This window comes from Erinaceus europaeus, chromosome 20 (genome assembly GCF_950295315.1).
Source record: "Erinaceus europaeus chromosome 20, mEriEur2.1, whole genome shotgun sequence".
Lineage (NCBI taxonomy): Eukaryota > Metazoa > Chordata > Mammalia > Eulipotyphla > Erinaceidae > Erinaceus > Erinaceus europaeus.
The window spans coordinates 48,823,623-48,839,717 of NC_080181.1; the positions used below are offsets into that span (position 1 = coordinate 48,823,623).

The 16,095-nt window shown below is 43.7% G+C and overlaps 1 long non-coding RNA gene across 1 annotated transcript in view; it reads left to right on the forward strand.

The window, feature by feature from the left end:
• The window catches only part of LOC132534859 (uncharacterized), a 538,114-nt gene that overhangs the window by 67,221 nt on the left and 454,798 nt on the right, over positions 1 to 16,095 (forward strand). The window contains exon 9 of the long non-coding RNA XR_009546598.1: positions 13,917 to 13,952. This is a non-coding gene — a long non-coding RNA (uncharacterized LOC132534859). The remainder of the gene's footprint in view (positions 1 to 13,916; positions 13,953 to 16,095) is intronic.

The following is a 16,095-nucleotide window of genomic DNA, read 5'->3' on the forward strand; positions in this document are numbered from 1 at the left end:
GATTAGGACTGTTTATGTGCAGGTTTCAAATTTACTGGCCAATTGCTCAGGCCTCGGCTCTCTGATGTCTTTGCCAGAGAGGTTCCTTTGGGGTAAAACTCTGAAATTGGAGACATTTCCCTTTGGTGGTGTTTCCCCCCCCCTCCTCTCCCCTTTCCCCAACACTTCCTGGTCTCTCTCCTTTCAACACCTCCCTCCTTTCCGGGCCCCACATAACTCGGGTGAGCTGTCAGGCCTCTTACGCCTTCATGTGAAGACATTTCCTACACCCCACCCGCTCTCAGGCTGGCTCCCAAAGGCGAGTGAGGTGTGCGCAGGGATAAATCTTCAATGGTGTAATTTTAGACCGGGTGGCAACTGGGCAGGGTGGCTATTTTTGGGCCTCGGGGCTTTCTCCTTGACCTGAGATGATATTGCTCTGGAGTGCTCGGTCCACTCTGTGCATGGGGTTGGTGCTCGGAGCACTGTGCCAATCTGCTGCTAGCAATCATGTCTCTCGGTCTTTTAAAAATGTCTATTTATTTATTTATTTATTTATTTATTTATTTGATAGAGGAAGAGAGAAATTGAGAGGAGAGGGGGAGGTAGAGGGAAAGAGACAGACACCTGCAGTCCAGCTTCACCACTTATGAAGCTTTCCCCCTGCAGGTGGGGACCAGGGACTTGAACTTGTGTCCTTGTGCACTGTGGTGTGTGTGCTTAGCCCAGTGCACCACTGCCTGCAACCCCCACCTTTTTTATTTCTCTTCCAGTGTTATCTCTGGGGCTTGGTGCTGGCACTATGAATTCACTGCTCCTGGCTTCCCCTTTTCCCATTTGAGTGGTTAGGATAGAAAGAAATTGAGAGGGGGAGGAGGAGATAGAGAGGGAGAGAGAGAGACACCTGCAGACCTACTCTGTAGTTTATGAAGCTTCCCTCCCCTGCAGGTGGGGAGCAGGGGGCTTGAACTCAGATCCTTGCATGGGTCTTTGCACTTAATACTGTGTGCGCTGAACCAGACGTACCACTGCCTGCCCCCTGCAACTGTGTCTTCACTTCTTTACTGAATATTCCAGAAACTTGGGCATTTGTGCAGAGTCATCCGCCTGGGCTCATCCATCGCAAGTGACAGTGTCTAGCAGCAGCACAGATGGCCCTCAGTTCCCTTCCATGTGGGGCTGGGGTACGGGGTGGCTTTTGCAGTTCTAGGTATTAAGCTTTTGTGCTTTGTCACCTGTTCAGGGGCCATTCTGTGCCTCTCTCCTTCTCTGGCCAAGCTCACTCTTCTCCAACTTTCCCCTGTCTATTAAAAAAGGGGTGGGGAGTAAAAACTAGATTTGTAGAAAATGAATGAATGAATGAATGAGTTAGATAGAACTAGGCTATAAAAACTGCTGAGGAACAGAAAATAATGAAGTAATGGTGGTAATGAGACAATGAAGAAGGAAAAGGGTGGGAAAGAATGCTGTTGGGGCCGGGGAAGGGGGAGTCGGGTGGTGGCATATCCAGTTAAACACACATACCACCATGCCCAAGGATCCAGGTTCCAGGTTTGAGCTCCTGCTCTCCACCAAAGGGAGGGACACTTCATGAGTGGAGAAGCAGGCCTGCAGTTGTTTATCTTTTTCCTTCTCTGTCTGTCTCTCCTCCCCTCTCAATTTCTCTCTGTCCTGTCAAATAGAAACAAGAAAAGAAAAAAGAAATTTGAGGCACATCGGTTTTTAGAACAAACTGTTTTTAATTCGTGTTCAGCATGATTAATCTGGAAGGCACTTGTTGGGAGAGTCTTGTGACAGGATTTAATAACCATGCTTGCTTTGCTAAAGTACAGATACTTGTTGATATCCTAGTGGAATGTTTTTTTTGTTTGTTTTTTTTTTTTAGTTTACAATGCAGATTATCTGAGGTGGCTTATTCTTGGGAAGGTTTTGGATAACTGTTTCAATTTTGTTGGCTGTGATTGGCCTGCTTATATTTCTAGTTCCTCTTTATTTAATTTTGGAAGTTTGTAGATATCTAGAAATATGTCCATTTCTCCCAGGTTCCCTGGCTTGGTAGCGTATAGTTGTTCATAGAAGCCTCTCATGATATGTTGAGTTTCTGCGGTGTCTGTTGTGATATTTCCTATCCGATTTACTTGGGTCTTCTCCCTTTTTTGTTTTGTGAATCTGGCTAAAGGTTTGTCGATTTTTCTTACTCTTTTGAAGAACCAACATTTACTTTCATCGCTCTTTTGTATGGTTTTCTTATTTTCAGTGTTATTTATTTCTGCCCTAACTTTAGTGATTTCTGTCCTTCTGGTTGCTTTAGGGTTCAAACCCTTTGTTCTTCTTCTTCTAGGTCTTTAAGATGTGCAATCAGGCTGTTTATTTGTGCTTTTTCTTATTTCCTAATGTGCGTTTGTATGTATGGCTATGAACTTCCCTCTCAGTCCTGCCTTAGCTGTGTTCCAAATATTTTGATAGCTTGTGTCTTCATTTTCATTGACCTCTCGAAACATTTTGATGTCTTCCTTGATTTCCTCTTTGACCCAGCAGCTGTGAAGTAGTGTACTGTTGACTTATCTGAGACGAGTGTTGCCCTTGCATGCAGGGCAGCCTCTGCCTGCTTCCTCACACATTTCTAATCATCCTCTCCCAGTCTTGCAGAATCTGTACAAGTACAAGGAAGGAACTCCAGAAAGATTAACTAGCTAGAAAGGTTGTTGGAAAAGTCACGGCAATATATATATATATATATATATATATATATATATATATATATATATATATTTTTTTTTTTTTTCATAGAAAAGTGGCACGATTAGGGGCAGGCAGTGGCACATCTGGTTAAGTGCACACATTATAGTGTGCAAAGACCCGGGTTTAAATCCCGATCCCCACCTGTAGGGAGAAAGCTTCACAAGCGGTGAAGCAGGGCTTTAGGTGTCTCTCTGTCTTTCTCCCTCCACTCTTAATTTCTCCCTGTCTCTATCCAATAATAAATAAATAAAAATGTTTAATAAAAGAAAAGGAAAAAAAATGGCTTTCAGACAAGAAAGAAAGGATGCTGCCTCCCATTACTTGCTGTTGGATTAAATTGAACAGATATTGATCAAGAACAACTGTGTCCACTCCAATTATCTATTTCTGGTTGACAGATGATCCCAAGAGTTACTCACTGAAAGCTACCACAGTCATTAAAAAAAATTATCATTATCCATTATGGTTTTGAGTTCACACTGGACTCAGCCAGGTGGTTATCACGCAGCCTTCTCTGAGGACAAGGTCAGATGATGGCCGAGGCTGGAACCCCCCTTTATAGTGTCCCCATCCACTTGTGTGAAGGCTGATGCTGGCTCTCCCTGCCCCTCTTCTGGGGTCGCCCTCTGTAATGCCCATGTAATTAATGCTTGTGTGCCCTCAACTGGGTGTTCTACCACCCAGCCCCCGCCCCCCGTGGTGTCTTTCTCTTCATCTCTCCATCTCTGTCTATCAGAAAAAGTTAGCCTGAAGTTGTGAAGCCCCAGGGGTAATAAAAATAACAACTTGACCAGACCATTGAAAAATGTTTTGGCTGGAAGTGCCCTGTCTCTCAGGTGGTCCTTTACAAAGCACTTTGAGTGCAGGAACTCATTCAACCTGGACTCCAAGTCCAGGGCCAGGTGTTTCCACTAGCCTTATGTTTTAGAGGAGAAAATGCAGGTCAGATGAGGAGGAAGAGGAAAAGGAGGAAGAGGAGGAGGGTGAAGTGACTTCCCTTAAGTCGCAAATGGTTGAAGGGCAAAGAAGAAAGTGGACCTCAAGTAGAAAGACAACCCAAGTTGATGAACAGTTTCTTGAGTATTTTGTTCCTCAGATGGTGTCTGTACTTCAGGACTGCTAGTCGTGCTGCTAAGTTGGGGTTGCAATGGGAATGGGTGGAGACAGGCTGCTGGAGGAATGCGACTGTGGGTCAGGAAAGAGGGCAGGGAGATTTCAGGAAGGACCGGAAATGGGGGCACTGGAAGATGGGTCAGGGACATCTTCCTTTACAGAAGCCACATGTGTCACGGCAGTTTCTCTTTTTCCTGCGATGCTCAGGGCATTCTGTGTACACAGCTAGGCAAAGCTCTGGACGTCTAGTGCATTTCAAATTCCTGTGGGGCAGGAGTCATGCTTTATTTGTATCTATCATCCGTCCATCTGTCTGTCTGTCTGTCTGTCTATCGCTCAGCACAGTGATTTCCTAAGTTGAACGAATCCCCAATTATCTTTTTTTCTAGATCACTTCTCTCTCTTTTTTTTTTCAGATCATTTCTCTTTATGTATGCATTTTAGAAGTCAGGGGCAAGTAAAAACACTTCTTTTCAAAGATGAAAACATCAGGCTTACACAGTCTACTCTCAACCATTTCCCTATACAAGAAGGAAAGAAAAAAAAAAAAGACTGGGAACGTTGGTTCAAAGCAGCAAACCCTTTAAGAATCAATGTCACATTTATTGCCATAAAATATTTTTCTCGCTCCGCGAGACATCTGGTTCCCATTACGTACAGTATTGGGTACTTGAGTTCACCACCCATTTTGCATACCAAGCAGTATGCTCGCGAAATCCACCGGTATGCGTTTGAGTCCTGAAAGGATCGCCATACAATTACGGACAGCTCTTCCTTCATCCACTTCATTCAAACACATATACTGTGAGCCCCCCCCCCCCCCCCCCCGTAAGGGCTCACTTACTTGCATCTGGGCAAGAAAGACTTTCAGAACCCTGATGTCTTTGCTTTCTGTCATGACCCAGCTATCTCTAATCTCCCACCAGAGTCAATGAAACATCTCAATCTGAAGTCTGTGTTTCTTACTTACATTGACCCAGAAATGAGAAACACAATATGGAATGCTTGCTAATGAGTCATGAATTTCATTATAATTGCTTCCACATTCAGGAGAGTTCCCTTAAACCATCTAATCTTGACATATCCTGCACCAATCCCATGTGTTGTAAATGATTTTGTTTTATTTCTTAGGTTACTGTTAAGGGCTTATTTTATGGTTCATTTCATTTTCTTAAAGAAAAACACACACACACACACAGATACACACACACAAATGCTGATGTGTAGACACACATGCCACTAAGGCTTTTTTTGCTTCAATCTGTGTTTTTTTTTTTTTAAATAAAATAATTATAAAATCAAAAGGAGCCCTTGTCTTTTGGTTTTAAGCACAATAAATAAATCAGTAAATAAATAAATAAATACATGGAGGAAAAAAACATGGAGATAGGGGTCTATTTTAAGTTTGAGTTCAGGTCTCAAAGGATGAAGACCGGGGTGAGTAAGCTGTAGTCTGTCTACTCACTCCCTAGACTTAAGGGTTGATGGACACCACTAGCATTCTGTACAGTGATAATGCAGAATTAAGTACGACTTTAAAAAATCGCTGACGTTCTAAAGCTATCTATTAGTATTAGACGAGTTAAAGTAACTGATTCTAAATGCCAGATCTGTATCAATCTCAGGGCAATGATATGAAGAAGTTCAAAAAGTGACAGTGTGTTAAAACAAAAATGTCATAAAATGTGGGGGTGGGGCAGGCAGTGGCGCACCTGGTTAAGCACTCACATTACAGTGTGCAAGGACCCAGGTTCAAGCCCCTGTCCCTACCTGCAGGGTGAAAGCTTCAGAAGTGGTGAAGCAGGGCTGCAGGTGTCTCTCTGTCTCTCTCCCTCTCTACCTCCCCCACCCCTCTCAATTTCTCTCTGTCTCTATCCAATAATAAATAAATAAGGATATTTAAAAAATAAAAATAAATAAGTAAATGCATCGATAATGCAGAGAGAATGCCCCGTGTCCCTCCCTCAGACTCTCTGGAAGACAACATCTCACAGAACTCTAATGCCATCTCAACAGGAGGAAACTGAGTCAGGACCGTTCATTTAGTTATTGACTTTTGTTTTTTAGACTTAGTCAGTTTTTACAAGCACTTTTCCATTTTCTATTTTCTTGTCATATGGAGGAAGTCTCTCTTAGTTGAGGTAGTTAACTGTTAGTATTAAGGGAACATCTCTCACCAATGAATAGAAATTCGATGCAAATCCCATTGTATTAATGAAACAAAAATAATTTGTTTCTTACTGCAGCACTATTCAGCTCTGGCTTATGGTATAGCTGGGGGCTGAACTTAGGAGCTCCTAACCTCAGGTTTACAAGTCATTTGCATAACCATTATACTATCTCCCCAGCCCTGAAAATTCTTTTTTTAAAATTTTCCCTTTTGTTGCCCTTGTTTTTTATTGTTGTTGTAGTTATTATTGTTTTTATTGATGTTGTCGTTGTTAGATAGGACAGAGAGAGATGGAAAGAGAAGGGGAAGACAGAGAGGGGGAAAAAAAAGACAGACTCCTGCAGACCTGCTTCACCACCTGTAAAGTGACTCCCCTGCAGGTGGGGAGCCGGGGGCTCAAACTGAGATCCTTAAGCCAGTTTTTGCACTCTGCACCACATGCACTCAACCTGCTGCGCTACCGTCCGACTCCCCGAAAATTCCTCCCATTGTTTTGTTTTGCACACATTGTCCCGCAGATGAATCAACTCTATGTTCCATACTCCATGGAGCTACAAAGATGCAAGTATTTATTCTACCCTCCATGAACTAACATTAAGGAGTCAGGAAGAAAAATGAGCAATGAACGCACAGTGGTCCACACCTTCGAACAAAGGAAACAGACCAGCCTTCCCAAGCACCTGCAAGGGCCAGGCACATTTTAACGATAAAGTAGTAAATATGAAGCGTTACTCTCCTGCTCTGTGGCTCTTAGTGTTGACTCGTGGAGATGAGGATGCTAGCCTGTTGTGGCCATCACGTGCTATAATGAAGGGCAGAGGATTTGGAATGGGGAAGGGCCTGGTCAAAGGAGAGTGACTATATGACCTGTTTCTCATATAGCCATGGCTAGTGTTACTCTGTATTGAGGATGCCTACTTTTGGGTTCCCTAGGCCAGTTCCCTACTCCAGTTCATTCACTGTGTACAAAGTATCTCCTGGCTGTACTGTAACGTTTGAACAGATGACTGGCTAATGCCAGACTTCCGTTGTTCCTGAGAATTACCAGATACCATACCAGATATGCTCAGTTTTCCCCTCTTCCAGCTCAGCTCTGGAGGAGCTTCATTAGATCTGCACAGAACATGGCTTGGAGAGAGTTAGGCTTTACAGCCATAGAAAGAGGGCAAGAGGGAGCCAGGCAGTGCACTTGTTACAATGTGCAAGGACCTGGGTTCGAGCACCTAGTCTCCCACCTGTAGGGGGAAAACTTTGTAAGCAGTGCTGCAGGTGTCTCTCTGTCTCTTTCCCTCTCTTTCCCCCTTTCAATTTCTCTGTCTTAATCCAATAAATAAATAAATAAATAGACTGAAAAAGAGAAATTCAGGTAGGGTTCATATGAAAGAAGACAGGGATGGATTTGTTCAGACAGGAGACAGACCAGTGTGGGCTTGGTGTATGAAAGAGTTACAGCAGAGTGGCAACCAACTGGAATGCAGAGTGGGCACAGTAGCCAACAGCCTGATAAGGATTCCATCATGTAACCTCTTGTAGGCCAAGAGGGGCTTTTTTACATTTAGCTTCTTTTTTCTTCTTTTCTATTTCCATCTTGTCAGTTGGAACAACTGACTTCTTCCCCCTTCTCCCTTTCCCTTTCCTCAGCAAGCATGGAAAGAAAGCATCTTCACATATTGCATCCAAAGAAAGCAAATAGCTTTGGAAATGCACCTGCCATAGGAGATTCTACTCATCGGCCCAGTGCTTAAAGATCTCTGCTTCGGGAGCTGGGCGGTAGCGCAGTGGATTAAGCGCAGGTGGCGGAAAGCGCAAAGACCAGTGTAAGGATCCCGGTTAGAGCTCCTGGCTTCCCACCTGCAGGGGAGTCGCTCCACAGGTGGTGAAGCAGGTCTGCAGGTGTCTGTCTTTCCCTCCCCCTCTCTGTCTTCCCCTCCTCTCTCCATTTCTCTCTGTCCTATCCAACAACGATGACATCAATAACAACAACAACAATAAAACAACAAGGGCAACAAAAGGAAATACATATTAAAAAAATAATAATAATGCTCAACCCATACCTATGACCTTGGGAGATGCACTGCAGTTTCCGATGGAGGGAATGGGGACACAGAACTCTGGTGGTGGGGAATGGTGTGGAATGGTACCCTTGTTATTTTCTAATTTTCTATGTCACTGTAGGGAGGGGGCTGCTCCAAACTCTGTGTAAGGTTACCATCCACCGCACAAAGATAGGGGCCAAGATGCTGGTTTTCACCCAGGAGGTGAAACCCACATTTGGAACAGCGGTATTCTCCCTTTGGCAAAGTGTCCCAGGGTCCCCACCCACCCAGCTGCTGCCATCTGTGGTATGTCACCTCCCCTGCCGCCATTAAGGCCACTGGCTAGATGGCTCTCAGCCCTCAGAATCCCATTGCCCCACTACCTGGGCAGGTGCCTTCTCCTCTGTAATGCATGGGCCTGTGCAGGAAGGTTAACCCACCATCAGGGGCTGTGCAGCCGAGACCTCAGAGGCACACAGGACATCTTTAAGGAATAGTTTACTTGTGAATCAGTAAACGTAGCAGAGAAAGCTTTATGCATTCCCGCCTACCCAGCAAGGTGAAAATAATAGAATAAACATCATATATTTCATTATGATATTGGTTTACACTTCCAGGGTACACAAAAAAGAGGCCATTTCATCAAGCTAATTGCCTGAAAGTAAAAGAGAGGGAGAACTTCAGCTATCAGCCTCTTATGGGGCTTTTTTTCTTAATCACAAAGAGGGGGCCGTGGGTCCCTGGGGGGATGTGTATTCTAATTTACAATTGAACTACAGATCAGAGCAATCAATCTTGGGAAGCACTTTTCCAGTGTAATTGCTACAACATAACAAATAAAAAAAAAAGGAAGAGGAGGGAGGAGGAGAAGGAGGAAGAGGAGGAGGAGGAGGGAAGAGGTGGAAAGAGGAGGAGAAGAAGGAGGAGGAGAAGGAGAAGGAGAAGGAGAAGGAGAAGGAGAAGGAGAAGGAGAAGGAGAAGGAGAAGGAGAAGGAGAAGGAGAAGGAGGAGGAGGCCTCAGCCCAGCTTCAGCTTGAGGTAGAGCTATTTGCAGGCTATAGTTCAGGGTGGGAGGAGGAAGAGAAGAAGCACCACACACATGCATATGCAATGAGGTCTCATTAGTGGTGCAGTGGTTCCCTGACGAATGGCATTCTCCCTGGCCTGGTGCTGCCTGAACATGAATTTTGTGAGGGCGCATTTATCATGACTTGTCAAGGCCTTCGGTTCCCTACTTTCTTCCCACTTCACACACCTTTCCCTATTGTGGCGGGAGGAATCTCTCTTGCTATTCTGATCGTCTTCTTTGCTATTGATTTCTGGTTCTTGGAAGTCAAGTGTCCACCCTGCTGGTGAGAGACAAGGGGGCTTCAAAATAATTGAGTGATGGAAGGCATGATGGTTCCCTCCATGGACTCTAACGTTCATCTATCTGAGGTAATAGTTGGACTGAACTTTTTTTGTTTAGCTTGACAATTATTTCTATTGGTGATTTAAAAATGTTTTACAAGATTCTAAGAAAATGGGGGTAAAATACCACAACACCTCCAGCACCAGATCCCTGTGTCTCCATCCCTCACCTCCAGCAGTAGCTGCCATGGTTCTCCCAAGGTCGGATATAAGTTGTCTGTGTGTGTGTGTGTGTGTGTGTGTGCGTGCGTGTGTCCCTTTTCACTGACTTTAATGGCCCTGCCTTCACTTCCTTTTAATTTTTTTTTTTAAATTAGTGATTTAATAATGATTAACAAGATTGTAAGATAACAGGGGTATAATTCCATACAGTTCCCACCACCAGAGTCCTGTTTTGTATCCCACCCCCTCTCCTGATAGCTTCCCTATTCTTTATCCCTCTGGGAACATGGACCCAGGATCATTATGGGGTGCAGAAGGTGGGAGGTCTGGCTTCTGTCATTGCTTCCCCGTTGGACATGGGTGTTAGCAGGTAGATCCATACCCCCAGCCTGTTTCTGTCTTTCCTTAGTGGGGCAGGGCTCTGGGGAGGTGAGTCTTCAGGACTCACTGTTGAGGTTGTCTTGGGCTAAGCTTTTTCTTTGTTTTTGTTTTTGGGCTAAACTTTTAAAATCAAATTCCTCATATGAGTTTTCCCTTCCTTCCTTCCTTCCTTCCTTCCTTCCTTCCTTCCTTCCTTCCTCCCTCCCCTTCTTTCTTCTTTCTCCCTTTCTTTCTTTCTTTTTCTTTCTTTCTTTCCTTCTTTCTTTTTCTTTCTTTCTTTCCTTCTTTCTTTTTCTTTCTTTCTTTCGTTCTTTCTTTATTTCTTTCTTTCTTCCCTTCCTTCAACATTCTGACACCACCAATTTTTCAAGATTTTGATCAGTCAGATTGTCTTCCTTTTGCTCTGTTATTCTAGTTTTCCCTCCCCCCTTATCTGTACCTCAAGAAACTTATTGTGTCTTTTTAAAAAATATTTTATTTATTTATTAATGAGAGTGATAGGTGAGAGAGAAAGAACCAGACATCAGTCTGGTACATGTGCTGCCGGCGATTAAACTCAGGACCTCATGCTTGAGACACCAACATTTTATCCACTGAGCCACCTCCCGGACCACGAAACTTATTGTGTCTTAAAAATTTAACTCAAGGGAGGGACCAGGTGGTGGTGCACCTGGTTGAGTGAACTCACATTACCATGCATAGGGACCCAGGTTCAAACCCCTGGCCGCCACATGCAAGGGAAAAGCTTCACAAATGGTGAGGCAGTGCTGCAGGTGTCTCTCTGTCTCTCCCATTCTACTTCAAACTCCCCTCTCTCAATTTCTCTCTGTCTCTATCCAACAAATAATAAAATATCTAAACACTTGAACTAAAAAGTTTTGAGGTCTAGAGGTGGGGAGATGTGTAGCACACAGGATTTGCATGTGAGAGGTTCCATGTTCAAGCCCCAGCACCGCCAGTAGTTGACCTGTGTTCTGGTCAAAGACAAAAGTCTTGAATTTTCTCCCAAAGTTTTGGAGTCATGACAACAAAGCATAAGATTAAAATACCTGTGGGACTTTCAGTGCTTAGCATCTTACAAGTAAGCGCATGAGTTGATTTCTTGCTTAGAAATCCTCTTATGTTGTGGAAAGCAAGACCGGCCAATTCTCTGGTGACAAATTCCTAGGACTTGCATTTTTCTAACAGTAGCAATGGAAAACCCTGAAATTAATTTCTTTTGATAGAAACCATGAAGCCTGAGCATTTCGTAACCACAAACATAGCTCCACGCAAAGATAGGAGTCTCCTGTTGATTGGGAGGATGTGAGGCTATTAATGTTGACACAAGTTGGCCAAGAACAGGAACCTGTATCAGCAGAGCACCATGTCATGAAAGAAATACCATCCTTGAGCCTATGATTAATTCTATGAAGTGAGTGATACTAACATCACTTTCCCACTTAGCCCAGGGAAAACTTGGAGCTTAAGTAATGTTCAGGTTTGCAGTAGTGAATGGGAGAACAGTGGCTCAACAGCAAGTTTTTAGGTATTTTTTAACAGATTCATCTTATTTACTTGCAGTTATAAGAGAGGAGAACAAAGAAAGAGGAGGGATAGAGAGGGAGAAGGTGAGAGAGAGAGGGAGGGAGAGGGGAGGGAGATGGAGAGGGGGAGGGAGGGGGAGAGGGAGAGAGAGAGTCATAATGCTGATTAGGTAAGGCATAAGGTGGTGCTGGGATTGAATCTGCATCCTGTGGGGCTTCAGGCATACAAGTCAGTGCTCTAGTTGGTTGAGCTGTCTCCCTGGGCCACATCTTTAAATCTTAGGTGGTGGTTCTACATAATCAAAGCCACCAGAGTAGAAATTGTTCCTAAAATGTCAAGTCATGTCTTTGGGGAGTTAGTAATAAATGAATGAATAGAGAAAAGAATCCATTGAAAAGACTGGTCTTCATCTACCCTTGAGAGCCTGCCATTTTCCTAACCCTCTAACTAGACTGGAGATACATAGATGCCCATTAAAATGAAGCCCCCATTCCAACCATTTAAGGTTGAATTCTCTTAAAAATATAGATAGTGGTTCTCAACTTAAAGACTTGGGTACCATTCTGGCTGGTGTGGTTGGGTTTTTTTTTTTTTTTAATATTTTAAAATATTTATTTATTTATTTTATTCCCTTTTTCTGCCCTTGTTGTTTTATTGTTGTAGTTGTTATTGTTGTTGTTGATGATGTCGTCATTGTTGGATAGGACAGAGAAAAATGGAGAGAGGAGGGGAAGACAGAGGGGGGAGAGAAAGACAGACACCTGCAGACCTGCTTCACCGCCTGTGAAGCAGCCTTCCTGCAGGTGGGGAGTCGGGGGCTCAAACTGGGATCCTTAGGCAGGTCCTTGTGCTTCACACCACATGCGCTTAACCGGTGCCCTACCGCCTGACTTCTGGTGTGGTGGTTTTTTTTTTTTCTTTTTTTTTATTTAAGAAAGGATTAATTAACAAAACCATAGGGTAGGAGGGGTACAATTCCACACAATTCCCACCACCCAATCTCCATATCCCCTCCCTCCCCTGATAGCTTTCCCATTCTCTATCCCTCTGGGAGCATGGACCCAGGGTCATTGTGGGTTGCAGAAGGTAGAAGGTCTGGCTTCTGTAATTGCTTCCCCGCTGAAGATGGGCGTTGACTGGTCGGTCCATACTCCCTTGGGCGTTGACTGGTCGGTCCAGTCTGCCTCTCTCTTTCCCTAGTAGGATGGGTCTCTGGGGAAGCGGAGCTCCAGGACACATTGGTGGGGTCTTCAGTCCAGGGAAGCCTGGCTGGCATCCTGATGACATCTGGAACCTGGTGACTGAGTAATGAAGCTGAAGGGTTGTCATTCCACACGTGAAGTCTCTGGACACAGTCTGAGGTGAAGCATGTTGAGGTGGCAATCGTTGCGTTGGTTAGGTTGTGATCGGCAGATGCAATATTATTTGATATGGATTGGGAAAGGCATACGGGAAAGTGGGCCCTATCCAATGGTTCTAGGACTGGGGGAAGTAGAGGCTCTATAGTGGAGATGTGAGGTTCCTGCTGTCTTAGGGTTCAAAAAGACAATCGATAGCTAATGTTATCATCACATTATTTGGTAGTTGGGTTAACTTTGAAAAGTCCTTTTGTTAGGGTTTGCTGTACAGTACCCAGTATCTTGTATATAGCTGTGTTATTGGTTGCTTCTGATCTACTTGATCTAGGCTTTTGAGAGAGTCTGCATATCAATTACACAGCCTATATATTGAAAAGATTCAGTTTGTGTTTTGAAAAACTTTGAGACATACAATTAATTTTCCCCCTCTCGTATTAATTAGTGATTTATATGACTACATTTTACTAGGAATGTACATAAACACCATTCCCACCACCAAAAGACTATGACCCATCCCTCCCACCCACTCCCACCCCCCACTGTCCCAGGAAGCTGCATGTCTACCCCTCACCACAGGGTTTTTACTTTGGTGCCCTATGGTGTGGTGGTTTTATGAGCCCTTGGGACATTATCTGTGTACCGAAAGAAAATGTCCTTGTGTGTTTCTCTGTGTATGATCTAAAGTAGGTCTTTAGAAACTATGTAGTGGAGAAAGGATTCAGATTTTAGGAAATAATATGAAAGAACACTATGATGATGCCTGAACAGTTTGGCCTTGAGTCTACAGGACACCAAACATCTGGATGAAAATGGGGATTAAAAAAAAAACTTGATGTTTTGGTTACCTGACACCATACATCTGGATTTGACTTTTTTTTTTTTTTTAACCAGAGCACTGCTCAGCTCTGGTTTATGGTGGTGCAAGGGAGTGAACCTGGGACTTTGGAGCCTCAGGCACCAAAGTCTCTTTGTATAACCATTGTGCTATTTACACATCCTATGCTGCCCCCATCCTGATTTTGTCTCTTTTTCATGCAGGTTTTCATCAGGATGTTTGGCATCATGTACAGAAAGGTAAGAGAAGAAAATTTCATATCATTATTATCAAATTAGATAAAATTAATTGTATGTAATTAATCTGCAAATAGTAACTAATTATTCTATTTAATATAGCATTTAATTAATAAAAAGCTCCTCCAGGCAAACACATACAGAAAGAAAGATGTAATTAGGTGAGTTAAGGAGGAGAAGAAAGAAAAAAAAAACCTTGTCTTCAAGTATATTTACATCTTGGTCATAGTTTAGTAACAGAAATTTCCTTAAGAAAAAAGATCTTAGACAACAGTTTTTTCACCTAGGGGGGAGTTTCCTTGTGTGCTACGAGGATTCTTTCATTTACAATGTGTTTTGACGATTGTAAAAATTTAGTAAACACTCAGTTACATATGAGATACATCCACGGAATATACGGCTCCCTTGCCAAGTGAATTAAGCAGCTTGATAAGATCAGTGTAAACCCAATGTTGGAGCAGCCTTTACATGCCCGAGGCTGTATTCCAAAGAGGAATCAACTGGAACCCAGCTTCACAGACTCCAGTGTCATGAAAAGCACCTTCCTCCATAGACTTTTTTTTTGGTGTGATCTCATCTAAGAAAAGTTATCATGATCATTGGACATTTCCTCTGCTGCCGAGTCTCAATCCAGTCAGTTTTAATGCAAAGAGGCGGCTTGCTTTTTGTCATTACAAGTTTTCAAAATGATTAGTGCTTCCAAGAGAAAGCCCATTAATTGGAGATACAACCCAGATGGAAAGACTGAAGCCCCAGTGTGTGTGTGTGTGTGTGTGTGTGTGTGTGTGTGTGTGTGTGTGTAAACACATGTATAAAAAAATAAGGTGGCACAATTTAAGTGCCTTCAGAAGATCTAATTTGATTTTGAAAAGCCATTCGCCGCAAGTGATAATTAAAAGCAAGCAGCAACAAGATACGGCTTAATGAATGTGTAGGATGGGAAACACTTAGAGGTTTGTGTAGCTTTACCCCCAAACTTTTTGATTTAGCTCTTAGGTGAGAAAGAATGAGGTCACGACACAATAAAAACTGGTGATACACACACGTGTGTGCGCGTGCGCACACACACACACACACACACACACACACACACACATATATATTTCATTTGCTAGGACAGAGAGAAATTGAGAGGGGAAGGGAAGATGAAGGAGAGCAAGAGAAACACCTGCAGCCTTGCTTCACCACTCATGAAGCTTCCCCCCACAGATAGGGAGCAAGGCCTTGAACCTGGGTCCTTGTCTGTGGTTATGAGTGCGCTGTACTGGGTGCACCCCACCCCCAACCCCAGGAGTTGCTGACCTCTATGGAGTGCTGCTATTTCCTTTATCGGAATGCCACACTCGCTTGCCCGGTAGTAAGTACTTGACTCTCAGAAGTAACTTGGGTTATTCCCTTGTGTAGGTTTTCAGTCCCAGAGGGCTCTTCCCCCACCCACCCCCACCCATCAGTTTTCAAATTTCATTCAACTGAAAGGGTCTCTTTACTGGGTCCATTTTCACTGTCTCATCAGTGAGTCCCATTCCCCTCCCATCCAGAGCAAATTGTACATTTATTCTCACTTAAAGAAAAAAAGAAAAGACCCTTCTACTGGCTCTGCTGACATCTCCAGTCATTAATGAGTTAATAAAAATCTCCAAGTCATCTGGGGCGAGATAAGGAGGAAGAAAGGCCGGTATTGTGCGGTAATGACAGGCTCCCCGGCCTGGCTTGCTCGGAGATGTCATGGGTCAGTCATGTTAAGAATGTGTGTGTCCAATCATCTGCTGATTTTTATCAGTGGGCTCTCCAGCAGGAACCAACAAGGGCCAGTTTGGGAGTTGCCATGAATAAACAATGACTTTTTTTTTTTTTTTGGATTGTTGGAGGCTGTGTCACAGAGTGAGGGGGGTTTTACGTCTAGGAAAACGTGATGACACTGGCAATCAATATGCCGATTACCGGACAAGTTATTGGATGGAGCGCTCCTGGGGGTGGGGTAGAGGTGGGGGGATGCTTCAGCCTTTGCGCACTGTGAAGAGACTTGGAGCTGAGAGATGCCCTGTGGTCTGGGATTCCAGGTCCTGATCTAAAAGCTGAAGCAGTCCAGGCCTGGATATTTGGAGTCCTTGGGGAATATATATATGTAAAAAAAAAAAAAAAAAAA